The following is a 16,878-nucleotide window of genomic DNA, read 5'->3' as shown; positions in this document are numbered from 1 at the left end:
GCCATCCACTTGCCTATCCTTAAGCTAATCCTAAACCATCCTAATCCATCCTCTAATCATTTGCACAAGCCTAAACAAGCTTAGAACCTTCCTAATCAAGTCCAAGTCAAATTTTCTCTCATCACCCTCAAAATATCTCAACCATAAAACTTTATGAAGTCCACTAGGTCATAAATGACTCTTACAAGCCCTTTTATTGCTCTTACAAGTCATTATGAGGGTCTTTATGAAGATTTTATCTCTTGAGCCTCTTTTGTTGACTCATCCTTCCCCTTTCCTCCATCCTCTCACCATGTGACATGTGTCATTCCTTGATTGGTTGTAAGAAAGCACAATCCATGTGCTCTCCTCTCATGCAATCTAAGCCCTCCATGAGCTTTTTCCCATCCTTGCATCTTAGCCCTCAATCCCTCAAGCCTCTTGCCTATAAATTGGATCCTTCCCCTTTGCAAAATAACACAATCCATGAAGTAAAGTTATAATGCTATTTTGAGAGCCAAATCCATACTAAAGCCATCTATCCACACTAAAAATCCACAATCATCCATTGAAGCCTTTGGAAGCATATTGAGCATACATCCTATCCATTTAGATAAAGCTACTCAACAAGAGAGCTTCTTATTGAGAGAGTCCATTAATGGCTCATATTCTCAATTGAGAGTTCATCTTAGTCTATCTTGAAGTTTATGAATTTTGTTTAGTTTGTAGAAGCTTTATTTAAATTTGGTTTCTATTAGCATACTAACATTGCTCATATACACAAGCAACTTAAAACTGTAATAACTTTCAAACCGTACAGCCTTTTGACTTGATTCTTTTTCTAAAGTGCTTTAAATTACAAGTATAATTATCCCTCCAACTGACACCCTCTAACTCATCATAATTGTGGCTCAATTACAAAATAGCCTTTTTTTGCATTGGCACTTATCCCAAGGTACTCAAAAACTCTAACCTAGAAAACCAATAATGGAACTATGAGAGTTGGAATCTCTATTTGACCCAAATGGGTATCCAAAAATGAAAACACATTAAACAAAAACTAAAACTAAGCATATTTGTGGGTGACACAAGATTGTCCTTACACCATTGGATGTGCATGCATCAATTATTATTTCTATGCTTGTCAAATTACCCCATAGAAATATAAAATGAGTTATTATTTGAAAAGTAGAAGATATTTTTCCATAGCAAGTCAAATTGTGATATTGATGTCAATATTTAACTATGTAGTTTCTTAGTCAAACTCATTGATTCATGTTTCATGAGCAGTGATTCACACGAATCCATCTCTCATGAAAATAAATAGAACACTTAACACACATTGGATCTAAGTAATGCTCATGGAGATGAAGCACTAGGACTTCCCGGGAGGTCACCCATCCTAGTACTACTCCAACTTGAGCGTGCTTAACTACATAGTTTCCTCCATGGTTAAACCCACTAGGATGATTATAAAATCACCAAGGTGATTTCACAAAAAAAAAGCCAATCATGTAAATTTAAAGAAGAATACTATTTTGATATAGAAAAAACAACATGCAAAAGGATGGTAAATGAATAGCAAAGATTGAACAAAAATAAGGAAGAGTCTTGCAAGTGTTGGACTAACTAGCAACGCTCCCCTTTGGGATTCGTGACATGGCTTAGCCACCTCCTGTGTTCTATAAGTCTAGTGGTTGTATCGGGCATTGACAGGTCGATCTTTTGGTGCAACAACAACTCTAGCTTGTAACAAGTGGTATCAAAGCTTGGTCACGAGTTCGAATCTCCTTGAGTAACGTTGAGGGGATTGTTGGACTAACAACCAACGTTCTCCTTTGGGATTCGTGACATAGCTTAACCACCTACTGTGTTCTATAAGTCTAGTGGTTGTATCAAGCATTGACAGGTCGATCTTTTGGTGCAACGACAACTCTAGCTTGTAATTGGAAGTTAATCTATAACTTTCAACAAAGTTGAATATATGTAGAAAAGGTTTCTTCATGCTAGCTTACTAAAAAATTGGATCATTAGTAAACTACCATGTATGCCGATGAAATTATACGTAGTTACAAGATGAAAGGGGCTACACCAAGTAATGATCAACCTCAATAAAATAACTTCTTATCACATGTATTGTAAACCAATCTCTAATTGTAGACTACTAACCTTAACTACTTGGAGAAAATTAATATTTCAAGATGATTAGACAAAATTGTGTTTCTAAGTTGATGCTTTCTTCCAAAGATGCTCATTCTTCTTGGAGCATTCCAAGATATCACACTACAATGAATTGGAAATTACAAACGATTTCATCTTCTTGCTTATCTAGAACCATATGTTTTTTCGTGGTAAGTAGACTGTCTTTATCAAAAGTGTCAAAATGAGGAGTGAGTCTTGATGAAGATCTCATCCTAAATATTGAACATTGTATGTAGAATGAATCAATTGGTTGGAGACAATAACTCTAGATCACAATTGAAATATGGTCTATCATTACAAAAAAAAAATTATTTTCTTTCTTGCAATGAGTGCCTACTAAGCAAGAATGAATCAATTGGTTAGAGACAATAACTCTAGATCACGATTGAAATATGATCTATCGTTACAAAAAAGATTGTTTTCTTTCTTACAATGAATACCTACTAAACAAGATTTTAATCAATGTACAAGACGAAAGTAAGAAAATAAAAGAAAGTATATCTATAAAGAATGAGAAATTAGACTTTCAAACAATACAACTTTAATTTTCATCTCCACCCACCTACAAATAGAACACTAACTTTATCACCAACCCACTCATCCACTTGCCCCCTTATCCCACCCCCATAACCTCACGGTAGAATGTTGTAAAAGATTAAGTGGAGTGAGCTTTGAAGATTGGAAGCTTTTAGCAAGTATTGCCATTCCTATCGCTTGTCTCTATCAAGGAAATCTTTCATGCATATCACTACATTATAATTATTTGTTGGACTTGACAGTCGGCAAGTTGTGGATTGAAAGTTGAGAGGGACCCATGGAAGCCCAAGGGCCACGCATATTTGCTTCTACGAAAACAATACCTTTTTCGTCCATAATCTCCATTTATTCTGTGAGCAACCGACACGTCAGCGGATGGCACGTTCGTCTGGTCTAGCTGGCATCCCATCTGTCTTGTCAGCTTTCAACCATCCGTCAAGACTTTTTTACTTTTCTTTTGTCGTCCCGAGATTCCACGGGTCCCACTTTACCCGCTCAGACAGTTGGGGCGCATGCTTGTGGTGTATTTTAGTGACGTTCTACTGAATCAGGTTCTATACTTCTCACTATGACTTTTTAGAATTGAATTGTATACAATAATTTGGATATGATTCAAAGTTTTTATTAGCTTACACTTGTATCTACATAAGAGCATTACTATATAAATCAAATCATGAATTTAGCGCTCTCTCTCTCCCTCCCTCTCCCTCTGTGTGTGTGAGTGAGACTATAATCTATTTTGAAAAATGAAAAGTCTATCTTTCTAAATGTGAATAAGACTTTCACTCAAAATTGATATGCTAATATAAAACCTTTCTATGGGAAGTTGAGAGACTTGTTATGAATCCAATAAGAGTGACCAATAGTTTCTTGGTGTCCATGTAAAAGATAGAAAACTTTCAAATAAATTAATCAAGTTTTAGTAAAAAGATATTTGTATAGAATATTGTTACAAGGTTTGTTGGTCTCCTTGTGTTGTGCAGCGCAACGGTGGTTCCTAGCATGACTTAACTACCTCTTGTGCTTGTAAAATCCAAGTGGTTGTATGGGGCATAACAAGTCAATCTTTTGGTGCAACGACAACCATCAATTGGTATCAAAGTTGAGGTCACAAGTTTGAGCCTTGCGCATGCGTTGGTGGGAGAGTGTTGCAAGGTGTGTGCCCTTGGTCTCGTTGTGTTATGTAGTGCATCAACGGTTCATGACATGGATTGACCACCTCTTGTGCTTGTATAAGTAAAGTGGTTATATCGGGCATTAATTATAGGTCAATCTTTTGGTGAAACGACAACCAACAAATACACCAATAAAAAAAAATACCAAACATTTTGCAATGTTAGTATGAAATAGCTTTGTATGTCGACTTCAAACATTATTATGCTATCTAAGAAGGAATTCTCATTTATTGTCATGTTTAATTTATTTTAGCCTAATAAAGGTCCACATACCACTCATGAATTTTCTAAAAAATACAAAGGCCACGATGCAAATATCTTTCAAAGGGAGGTAATTAAAGAAGTGATAGTTACATGATCTAGTCATATGAATATTGATCCGATAACTATCATGATTACTATGAATATAAAGTTCCTTTTCATAAATATAAAGATTGTGAATTCATCTTGAGTTAATATATTAACTGAAGATGAATTCACAATCTTTATAGGTCCACATACCACTCATGAATTTTCTAAAAAATACAAAGGCCACGATGCAAATATCTTTCAAAGGGAGGTAATTAAAGAAGTGATAGTTACATGATCTAGTCATATGAATATTGATCCGATAACTATCATGATTACTATGAATATAAAGTTCCTTTTCATAAATATAAAGATTGTGAATTCATCTTGAGTTAATATATTAACTGAAGATGAATTCACAATCTTTATATTTATGAAAAAAAACTTTCAACAGCGTGGCAATGATTTTTTTAATCTCGCATCCTTATTTTTTAATTTTATTATAATTCCAAAGTGACGATCTTTAATCTCAGATCCTTAAAATATATATATATATATATATATATATATATATATATATATATATATATATATATATATATATATATATATATATATATATATATATATATATTATAACTTATTTATATTAAATTTTATTTTTACACTTTTTAATTCAATTTAAGTCTATTTTATAGAAAATATCCATTTAAATTTTTGTATTAAAATTTTATTGATTTTAAATTATAAATTATTTTAAAATAATAATTTCTTATTAGGAATGTTAATTTTTTTATTGATTTTTAAAAAATTAAGTTAATTGATACTTATATTTTATATTTTTTGTTCACACACTTATCTATATTTTCTTCCAACAAAAACATTTCTTTTGAGAAAACCAAAACATTATACTACTATTAATGTAGGTTTCTTGGTATGAGACAAAAAACGATGGATGTGAGACTCACCTCTACCTTAGAATAATCAAGAATATTGCAGCTATTGAAAACATGAGGTCAAAATAGTCAAGAAGTTTTAGCTTTTAGAAAGAAAATTTTCAGAACACTATAGAATTCTATTGTACAACTCTCGAACAGTAAAAAAATCTCTTCACATAGCTAAGAACAAAACTATCTTCTATGTTTCATAATAGGTAGGGACTCAAGCTCTATAGCTCTTGTTGAAATACCTTATAGCTCTAATGCTTATACCAAAATAATGTTTTGAGTGAAATAAATGGGATACTAACAAATAATAGAAATACTAGATTTTGTATTAGATTATAGGTTAATGACATACTATTCAAGTATCCATGTTTAAACCATACAAACCTATTATTTCAAAAGTTGAGGGATCACAAGCTAGTATAGCGATTATACCAAATTTAGAGTTGACAGTTCTTAATAAATTTATAATGAAAAATGGAATTGAAATAAACCACACACACACGTATATGTATATATACATATGTATATATGCATATATGTATGTATGTATATACATAGATATACATATATATGTATGTATGTATGTATATACATATATATACATATATATGTATGTATGTATGTATATATATATATGTATATATGTACATATGTATATATATACATATATATATATATATATATATATATATATATATATATTTCTATATACATATATATGTATGTATATGTATATATGTATATATGTACATATATATACATATGTATATATATATATATATACATACATATATGTATATATACATGTATATACATAGACATATATATACATACATATATATGTGTATGTATGTAGATGTATATGTATGTGTATGTATACATATGTATATATAGATATGTACATATACATACATACATACATATAAATATCTACATACATAAATATATATACATACATACATATAGATATATACATTTATATGTACATACATACATATATGTATGTATGTATGTATGTATGTATGTATGTGTATGTATATATGTATATGTAACATACACATATATACATACATACATATTTATATATATACATACATATAACATATATATATATATATATATATATATATATATATATAGATAGAGATATATATTTGATTTGTTCTAAAAATATTTGAGCAGTTGTACAAAGATAAATATATAGTTGGAGGTTGTAATTTTATAAAGAAGAACAATCTAAAAATATAGATAAACTCAATTGTAGTAATGGAAGACAAAGGTCTTTCAGCAATTGAAGTTAGTAGAAGCAACATTTATTTTTACAATTACCTAAATTTGAAGTCATCATGTAGATTTGCAAATAGTCTATGCCTTCCATGTACTTATGTCTATGCTTCATGTATGGGTTTGGTCCATTTCTATTGCATTTTCAGCATAATTACTTTAATGTGTGCCTTCCCATTATAAATCTGTAAACTTAATATTGAGTCATAGATAACTTTGCATCATTTAAAATGCATGAATTTTTAGCCACTTATCAATTTATGTCTATGGATAAAAGTTGTTTCATAGGATATTAAATCAGGAAAATGGCTTTTGATAAGGTCACAAGCATTTGATGTTGTGCTACCATAAAATCAAAACTCATTGCTCACCTATAGGCCACTTCACTCATGTAGGCATTTAAGGTGTTTAAAAAGATGCTCCAAAATTTAGTGCAGTTGACAGTCCTAAAAAATAAATCTAAAATCCTTGAAAAATGATGATATGTGTGCTAAATTGTATTCATTGGGAACTCCATCCATTGAAACATCCCTCAAGGTTTAATTATTCAAGGAAAATTACTAAATTTTAGTCCTAAATCTATAACAAATTTGTAGATTCTTTGTATGAAATTTTCTATACATAACCAAAATCTATGGACTCCTACTGCATTTTTTATTTGTGGCCAACAACCCTTAGCTATGTGAAGGTTTCAAAAGATTGTAGGAAAAATAACATATCATGGCTCTTTTCTCTATAATACAATTAGAAAAAAAAAAATTGTTATTTTTTATGCAAGTGGGGAGACAACAACCCTTGCAATCCTTGCAACTATAACTGATGATCCAAAGTCTATTCACATTCATAGATTGTCATAATTTTTCTTTGGTGAAGTTCATGACAACAACTTGGATTTGGGCAAGAGAGAGTGAGCAAGCCGATGAAATTTCTAGCAAAGATTTAAAGAAATTAAATTTACAGCCTATCAAAAGACCCTAGCCAAATTTTTTCTTAAATGATCAAGGAATTCCTCTTGAAATTTATTTTCCCCAATTTCTCTTTTGCATTCCCTTCAACTACTCTTGTGCTTCTTTAAGAAAAATATTTTGTGATTCCTATAAGCTTTTCAGAAGTTTTAACCTTAGTTACTGTATAAAGTGCCAAATTTTGGATTGTAAGAGATTTGAAAGATAATCTATACAAATTGAGTAGGGATGATGTAAGAAGTATTGGTTTGATGGACCAATATACAAAGTCTTCATTGCCTTCACCTTGCATAGAGTTTGTTTGGCAATAGTATCTAAAATTGAGGATGAGAAAAATGGGGATGCATGTTTTGAGTCATTCACACAAGCTCTATTTACCAAGTAGCAAAGGTCAAAGTAGCAATTTTAGAAAATGATCTAGCGGAAAATCCTTGACTTTGGAGGAAGATTCCAAACTATTATTTTTTGTAATTTTTTTTTGACAATTTTAGAACATTCTCTAGAGACTTATTTTTTCCTTTAATTTTTGTGTTAAAAGAATAATTTTTCCCATGGAAAAATTGCTATTGGCCAATCAAAAATTAGCAATTGTTGATTGAAAGATAATTTAAAAAAGAAATGATTTTTAAAAATTAGAATCTCAATAGTTTTGACTAAAAAAATTAATTGGGACCACCACTGCGAACATTAGTTCCCTACCTATAGATAGGTAGTGACTAATACGTTATCATGCTCTCGATGTTTCTTTGCATGGAATGTAAAGATGGATAAATATGTTCATGCAAGCCTTGAGTTGCTTAAAGTTATTTTATTGTATTTTATAAACCATTAAAATGGCAGGAAGATTGAAAATTTTACCTAGACAATGAAGTTGATCACTAAGCATCAATAACTAAAGTGAATTGAGAATATTCTTTAAAAAGTCCCATTTTTCTCACAATTAGGATTTGCCTATTTATTGACTCAATGGTAGTACACCTTATTGATGTTTGAAAAATCTATTGTAGTGGCAACTACTGAGTGTTGATAGAATGCAAAACATCCATTAAATTTATTGTTTTGAGAATACCTAGATAGGTAGGCTAATTTATATAGTCTAACAATAAAACTCAATAGAAGTGCATGTTCTCATACAACCCAACAAGAGTGGGATTACAAAAATGGGTAACATTATGATTATTATAAATATACAATAAATAAAGATGGTGGCCTAAGCACATAAAAATACCTCAATTATGAAAACCTAATTCAAATCATTCCGTTACAATTCAATCTAACCATGTCACACAACCAAATAAGTTATCTTCATGTGATATAATTCCTAACATTTTTTTCAACAAATAAAACCATTTTGATTACCTCCAAATTGATATACTACAAGGTTTCAAGTATTTATATGCTCTAAGAAGCTAACAGAAAAATGATTCTCAAGATAGTTATCAAAAAAGAAACAAATTATAATTTATATAATACAGTGTGTAGTATAGGTGGAGTACAAAATATTCATCCAAAGATGATTGAAGATGGGCTTTCTAAAATTTACAAAAAGGTGTGAAATTTTTGACCAATTAAATAATAAATGTTTGCAAATGAGTTCAATGTTGTCATTGATGTAAAACCGATGTGATGTGCAGTGATTGATGAAGGTCCATTTATAAGTGTCTTTTTTTTAGAGTCGTAGTGATAATATTGTGTGAGTATGTGGTATCTTTAGAAGGTGATAATATTGGAAGCTAGAATTGCAAGATTGAATATGCAGGAATAAATATTAGAAATCTATGTGGGAGAATTCTCTACATTCCTCTATATTTAAATATGATGGCTTATAATTTTAAATATAATGCTTTGTTATGTGGATGATGCACTATATCTTTCCAAGTCCTCAGTGGTTCATTTGTTGAAGTTGGTTATTGTAGTTTGTTGATAGTGAGGATGTCTATAAATATTAGTCTGGAGAATGCCATAAGTGTTGGTTTTGGTTGTATGGTTTCGAGTGCATTTTCATATGTTTCACGTAATATTCTAGTGTATTTTTCAAGTGTTGGTTTTCCTTGCAAGATAAATTATGATGTTTTGTTTCTCAACATTAATGTTTGTATTGGTCTCTAATAAACTTACTTGGTTTGTATTGTATAGGTCATACTCTTTTGGTCTGGATATGCACTAGAGATTGAGTTTTTTAGTGTATCTTATTGTAGTATGTGAATATCAACATTATATTATTTATTGGATAAAATTTTGGGGGTGCCTCACTGATGTGATACATTATTTATCTACATGTTAAATTTGATGCTAAATTTTGAGGTTATGTTGTATGTGGTTCATTTAGATCAACTTTGGAAGATGTGTTGTGATGTTATTGGGCTCCCTTTAACTCTTGGAGTGGACCATATTCACCACAATATAATTTATAGATGAATTAATTTTGATTATACTAATTTTATCTATGCTCAAACTAGTTGAGGGTTTTTATGATTAAGTTGATGTATATAGATGTGCATATATGTGTTTTGAAGTCTATAATTATCATAAATGATGTGGAATCATATGTGAAAAAAGAAGACTTGTGAAGATCAATTTGTAATATTCTTTCATTTTTATATCATACATTATGGTAGACTCTTGGGGTAGTATATATGTGTGTGTTAGGTCTTCCATGAAGTTAATTGATTCACATAGTAGTTTACATATAGTTTCATGTTTAGGAGTGTACCATCTTAAAAAGTGTTCACTTGATTTATGTTACCTTTTATCCCTCCCTTTTTGCAATCTCCTAGAACATGGATTCATTTGTACTCAACTTGTTACCTTTTCCAATTTTTTTGTCCACTTATTATATTTTTTCTCCATCCCTAAGATCCTGGTGAACATCCTAGTGAAAATAGTCTCCTCAGTTTAGGTCAAGGTGATCTTAACCCAAGGCATTTTTCCCTAGAATTCCAAGCTCATTTCAAGGTTTTCAATATTTTAACTTGCATAGTGCATTTGACCCTTTCAATTTTGATCCTAAAATTACTATAAGAGGAGGCTTACTCGCTTAATTTGGCCATTCATTATTTATGTGCATGAATTCCAACCTTGCTATTAACTTGAGAACAAGATTCATACCTTCATTCAAGTCATCATTTGCAAGAAAGATTTCAAGGTGCATTCAAGGAGTTCAAGTCTACCAAGTAAGGATCATTTAAATCCATTATCATTCATTAATTTATTTATCAATATCTAAACTATTTATTGATTGGAGATAGTGGAGTTATCCATCAAGGAAGGTGACCCACACTCATCAACCTTGCACAAATATTTAAGCATTCAAGAGCATACAAGTATATCCATGGTTATATGATTTGGCACTTGTAGATCTATTATATTTTTGGAGACATCCTACATTCTACATCATTCATCTACTTGCAACCATTCATACATCTTTGCAGATAACATAGCCAAATCCAACCATAGATATTTAGCAAGTAAGGTGAATATTTACATTTGTCTTACTTTTACATACTTTCTTAGTTCAAGGTTAATTCATAAACTGGGGAATGATAATGGAAATCCCCTCTTCCCCCAACAAAATCTAATTTTCATGTGTGTAGGATTAGATCTACAAGTTTTTGGAGTGACAGGATAAAATTTTAGAACTAGCCTTTTTGATTTATGTCAACCTTCTCATATTTCAATGTTTTTGGTGCAGTGTAGGTTTAGGTTGACCTCAACCTTAACTAAGATAAACCTAGACCTTAATTCAACCTAAAAATTCTAGCTTGAACTTTACCAATGGTTCTTGTATTTTTAGGATCAACAAATCTTTGCTCTAGGGCCCTAGATCCAATTATGATCAATTTTTTGTCATGATTTGACTGTTAGTTTTCATATTTGAATTGGCCCTTCCTATTGGCCACCACAGTGAGTTTAATTCCTCATTTTTAATTTCATTTCACTTAATTTGATGTCTTATATTATATCCTTTCATGATCTTAGCTATCATATATACTTCTACATCTACTTGCAATTAAACTAGCCAATCTACTTGCACTAAGTAAACACTTAATCAAATCAATTTATCACGCAAAATTGAAGGGAAAGAACATCCTATAGAAATATATCATTTGAGTATTCATCATAAAAATGGAATTTTATTTAGAATAGGCACCCCTTACATCCTCTTTGGATAATGCTTATCTAATTTGGGCCATTTTGGAAGGTTATGCTTGAAGGTCCATCTTTTTCTTTCCCTAATGTACATAAAAAATTAAGAAGGTTGTCTACCAATTTCGCATCGTGTCTCTACATTTTTATGTTACAAGGAGGTCTATCCATTTGTAATCATCTTATATATATATATATATTCTAAAAGATAATGAGTCCTTTTGGCATATTATATAGATCATTATCTTTCCTTGAAGCAATGATCTTCAACCTATAGCAAGTCATTTTGGTATCTTGCATTGGACCTTTCAAGTCCAACATATCTTTCCCTAGGGTTGTGCTCCTTACCTGACAAGTCAAATCAAGAGAAGTGAGATATGTTGACCTTGATTCGAAGACAATATTACATAATGAGTGTGATTCTCAGAGTTGTTTTTCTCCCTCGTTGGGGTTTCTACATAAATATAGAGCTTGTGTATGGTGTTCAATTATTTATCTTTCATTAATGTTTATTCGGTCAAATTTCATTGAGACTATTTTGTTACCAAAAGAGATTAAGGATTTCCATATATTATATTTGTTTCTCTATTTTTTGGTTTCTCTTTGAACCATCAACAATAAGCAGAAATATCATTAAATCCCTAATTCATATAAGAAATAATTTGTAGTAATCCAAAATCATAATTTTTTATATCTTTAGGACATCAAGGATCTCATGATTTCTTTTCCTTGAAGGAGGTTCGAGGAACATGAAATTAGGGATTCTATGCATACCTTCACTTTTTAATAGAGGTTACCTTTGAGGTAATAGGAATATCATGATTATTAATCCCTACAAGGGAGATTAGGGATCATGTATCCCTAATCCTTGATAATGAAATCATAAATTTTCAGCTAAAACTTGGGTTGTATGGAGTACCCAACCACTAATCCTCAAAGTAAGATCAAAGATTGAGTAGCCTTGATCCTTGATGCTACACTATTGATAAGGTTTCTAAAAAGTGTAAAGGGGTTTTGGGGCGCCAGGGGTGTTATGACCCTTCAACCCCAAAACTCTATAAAAATCAATTTTGAAAGGTTCTTAGCTTGTTACATGGGGTTACTTTGGGTTTTAATATGGATTTTAGGTTTAATTTTTATTTAATTTTTCTTTTATTTTCTCAAAAAAAAAATTTCCATATCATCAAGTATTTATTTCCAATAATTGATGTTGACAAGTGTCTAGTTTTATAGTTCAAAATGATAAGGCATGATAATAGTGACTCTAATGAAGTACAAGTTCATGAGATATTCCAAGCCCTATAATTTGGCTAACCTCCATAGAAAAATAATGCATATAGATATTGATCACACAAATTTAAATGAATTTATACATAGATAAGAAAACCAAACAACCATACTCTTGATGCTTCCTCTTTTCTTAGGCTAGGTCTTGTCCATGCAATAATATTTATTGTGCCTGTTCAATCCTTTGACCTTACAATGACTATTGCCGAGCACTATATTCCAAAGGAGGGAAGGGTTTTGAATAATAATGGTAATGTGGTCTTAGATATAAGGCCATTTAGTATAGAAGAAGTTCTCCATATTCCTAGTTTGGATGAATATTCAAAGATCTATGAGGAGTGTAATGAGAGATACAATTGGAATGAGTCTAATATAGAGGTCAAGGTCAACCACCATTACCTGGAGAGGCCTTGTAAGATAGGTCAAATTGATAAAATGAATCTCCGTAGGGCATACCTTACCAAAAAATTGAAGAATTAGGTTACTTTATTAAGTGGATTCTTTGGTCTACCACAAAAAAGACAACTAAAGATGTGGATGGCACTTTATATTGATATCATTCAAAAAAGAATGAATAATATAGACTGGGGACATATTACTAGTAATAATGTCGATGACAACTCCAATGGATCAAGACTAACCCTAAGTTTTATATGACTTTATATATTTATTATCTTGATGCTACCCTAGCTTCCTATCAATGGTTGAGTGTTAAAGGATTATTGACGGACTAGAGCTCATATGTATATAGGGTTTATCCTAACTGATGTAGAAGGAAGACTTTTATCTATATAGATAGAGTACCACATTGTCAATGATACGTTCATTTTTAAATTGTTCAGTTAATGGAAGTATATTTTATAGAAAGGGTGTATATGAAGGTTGTTAAAAAAATTAAGGGGGTGTGCAACTATTTTAACTAATTTATAACTTCCACTTACATTAGGGTGGCATAATGCAAATTGTAACCCAAGAAGCTCCCAAGGTACACCTTAGATAGGTTCATTATAATGGAGTTATGTTGGAAGATTTCATATGTGCATCCACCAATTGTGACTAAACATAAGCCTTATTTTTAGTTTTTGGCTAGGATGGGAGCTCATTCTTCTCATTATGTAAAAGTCCCTAAGTCCATGTGCCTAGAATGGGATGAGTGTGCTATTTTATAATCTAACAATATTTTGGGGGAAATTTGACCCCATCAATATATTTTTCCATGTCATGGGGGATTACTTGAAATATGCACATCATATTGAGGAACATTGGAAAACTTTATAATGATTAGGAAATTAAAATGTAGGATTATTGTAGGATGAACCTTGATTTGGCAAGGGATGCACTCAAACTACATATATGATATTGGCATAGGGAATTGGACTCTATAAATGTTTTGTCATCTTTGTACAATGAGGATAGAATTATTGGCAAGTCAATTTTGAATGTAGAGATATTAGTTGACAAGCTTGATGAAATTGATTTTAGGGATAGGCACATGGAAGTACATTGTAAAAATGATTAGTTATATAAGTCTTTTAAATTAGAGTATGTTCCTATTATTAAGAATGTTAAAAAAACCTTTGAAGCTAGAAACTAGTAAGGGTAAGAAGGTTAATGCTCCTAGTTTCAAGAAGACTTGAGACACCTCCCTTCCTATGGATGTAAAATTTCATGCAAGAAATGTGGATTCACATATTCCTTTCCAAATAATGATATAGAAAAAGGCCAAGGATGAAAAAAGGGTGAAACTTTTGGAGTTTCCCCCCACCTTTTACTACCATGCCATATTCCCATATTTGCATAGTTGATAATACTACTACTACTCCTATTGTTTATCCTACTTGATAGATGTACCTTCATATTTAGGGGTAAAATTGAAGTGATGAATTTGTTAATGTAAATTAGATGAGATGAATTCATTAATTAAACATCCTCACCCTAAATCATTCATAAAGAGTGGTGTCCAAACATAATTCTCAATATGAACCAAGTTAGATTAGCACAACCCAATCAAGGTAAAGGGATGGAAATACTAAACGCAAATTATATCAAGGAAGTTGAACACAAGTCCAATTTCATGCAATGTTCATTAACCTTTTATATTTAGAATGTAATTAGATCAGGTTGATTGAATTGATTGATTAACTTGTCTAGGGTTAACTAATTTAAATACATACACAACAATAAATAATATTTGAGATACATGAGAAAGAGAGAGAAAGTGGCTCACCTTGAGGAGGGCTAGTAGAAGACACCTTTATACTAAAAAAAATGATGACTAGAAATTAAAAAATAAAAATTGACAACAAATATGGAATTGGGATAGAAAACCCAAAACCTCTAATAATACAAATCTCCAAGTATAGATCAACCTAGTCAACCTATAGTAGTATATATTCCACTAATTCTACATGTTCGTGAAAGGTATAGTAGTTGACATTGGTTTTCCAAAAATCTCTCATTAGTAGATTATTTATTCCAAATCCAAAATTTTGATGACATGTTCTTGCACACAAGAAAAATGGATATTTGTTGGGGGTGGATTTTGGTTAATCCTTAGACTAAGGAATCAACCTTGAAAATGATAATAATAAACAAAATACTAGTAAGCAGTAGTTCTGAATCTAACAATGAATAATATAATTTCCTTTGTAGATATAATTAAGTTCAGTATGTAATCAAGCATGTTAATTTAATAGCTTTGACTGAACACAAATACCTAAAAGGGAATTGCGTAAGTCAAAACCTCATGAATGGGAATGCTTTTGATTTGTCTTGGTGAACAATGGATGAAACATCTCCTCCTTAGAATCCATCTCCACTAGTACTATAATGGGAGAAGCTTAAAGTAAGAAGGAAATATCTTGAATAATGCTTAAAGAATTCTTAATGTATGCCTTAGAAAATACTTTCTTGATATCTCATATGTGAGTGTTCATGTCTATTTATGATGTTGAAAATTAAATTCCCAAGCTCTCTTATATAATAGTTTTCAATAAAAAAAGATAAAGTGAACTAATTGGGTCACAAGATAAAAAAATTTAATGCTCGAGACCACATGGGTTCCAAGACCAAACAACCTCTAGGTATAGGTCAACTTGGTTGAACTATACTTTAGGGTATCCTAAGTATAGATGATCCCAAGGTCTCAGGGAAGTGTAGAAAGAAGTGAGAGATGATGAAAGCACCAAAAGATATGGCCAAAAAGGTCATAAAATAGCAACTATGAGGGTCATGCATAAAAATAAGAGATGACATAGAGATTTGATCTAGATTGAATGAGGAGAAAGGGACCAAAGCCACATTAAGGAGCGCTTAAAGGTCTCAAATAATTGCTTCCATTTTAATATGGCAACATTTAGTGTGTATTTTGGGGGATTATGAGGCAAGTCATATTATTGCTAAATAAAGAAGAATAGATGAAAATAGATGGATCAGAAAAATATAACATCACTAAGCTTGAGGACATAATCCCCAAAACCTAGGATCCACACTCCATTACCATGAACAGGAACTAAACAAGAACACAAAAACCAAATAAAAAGAAAACAAAGGAAAAAAAAAAGAAAAAAAGAAAAAATCAAAAGAATCAAAAAGGGTTAGTACTAAAACCCAAATCAACTCATGAGAGATACTTCAGCTGAAAAAAAGGTCTCAACCCCTGTCCAGTAATTTTTGTGTGCCTTATTATGAATAACAAGAAATAAAAAAGATAAGATTGAGTGGTCTAGCAAGTTTTTTTTCCTGGTAATCAATTGTATGCACTCTCTAGAGGATTTTGTATGCATGTATATGTGGCATGTAAATATGTTTGTCCTCTCTATGGATGGAAAAAGTTTTGTTATATATGGAGGTGTGTGTGTGTGTGTGTGTGTGTGTGTGTGTGTGTGTGTGTGTGTGTGTGTGTGTGTGTGTGTGTGTGTGTGTGTGTGTGTGTGTGTGTGTGTGTGTGTGTGTGTGTGTGTGTGTGTGTGTGTGTGTGTGCGCGTGTGCAAGTGCTTCCTTGGGATGTATGAAGGCCTCTTAGACCCATTAGGGAGTGGCATGTTCCAATGTAAAAGTAAAAATGCA

The sequence above is a fragment of the Cupressus sempervirens genome, chromosome 9 (assembly GCF_028749045.1).
Source record: "Cupressus sempervirens isolate cs-2001-9-10 chromosome 9, ASM2874904v1, whole genome shotgun sequence".
Lineage (NCBI taxonomy): Eukaryota > Viridiplantae > Streptophyta > Pinopsida > Cupressales > Cupressaceae > Cupressus > Cupressus sempervirens.
Note: the sequence above shows the minus strand (reverse complement) of the source record.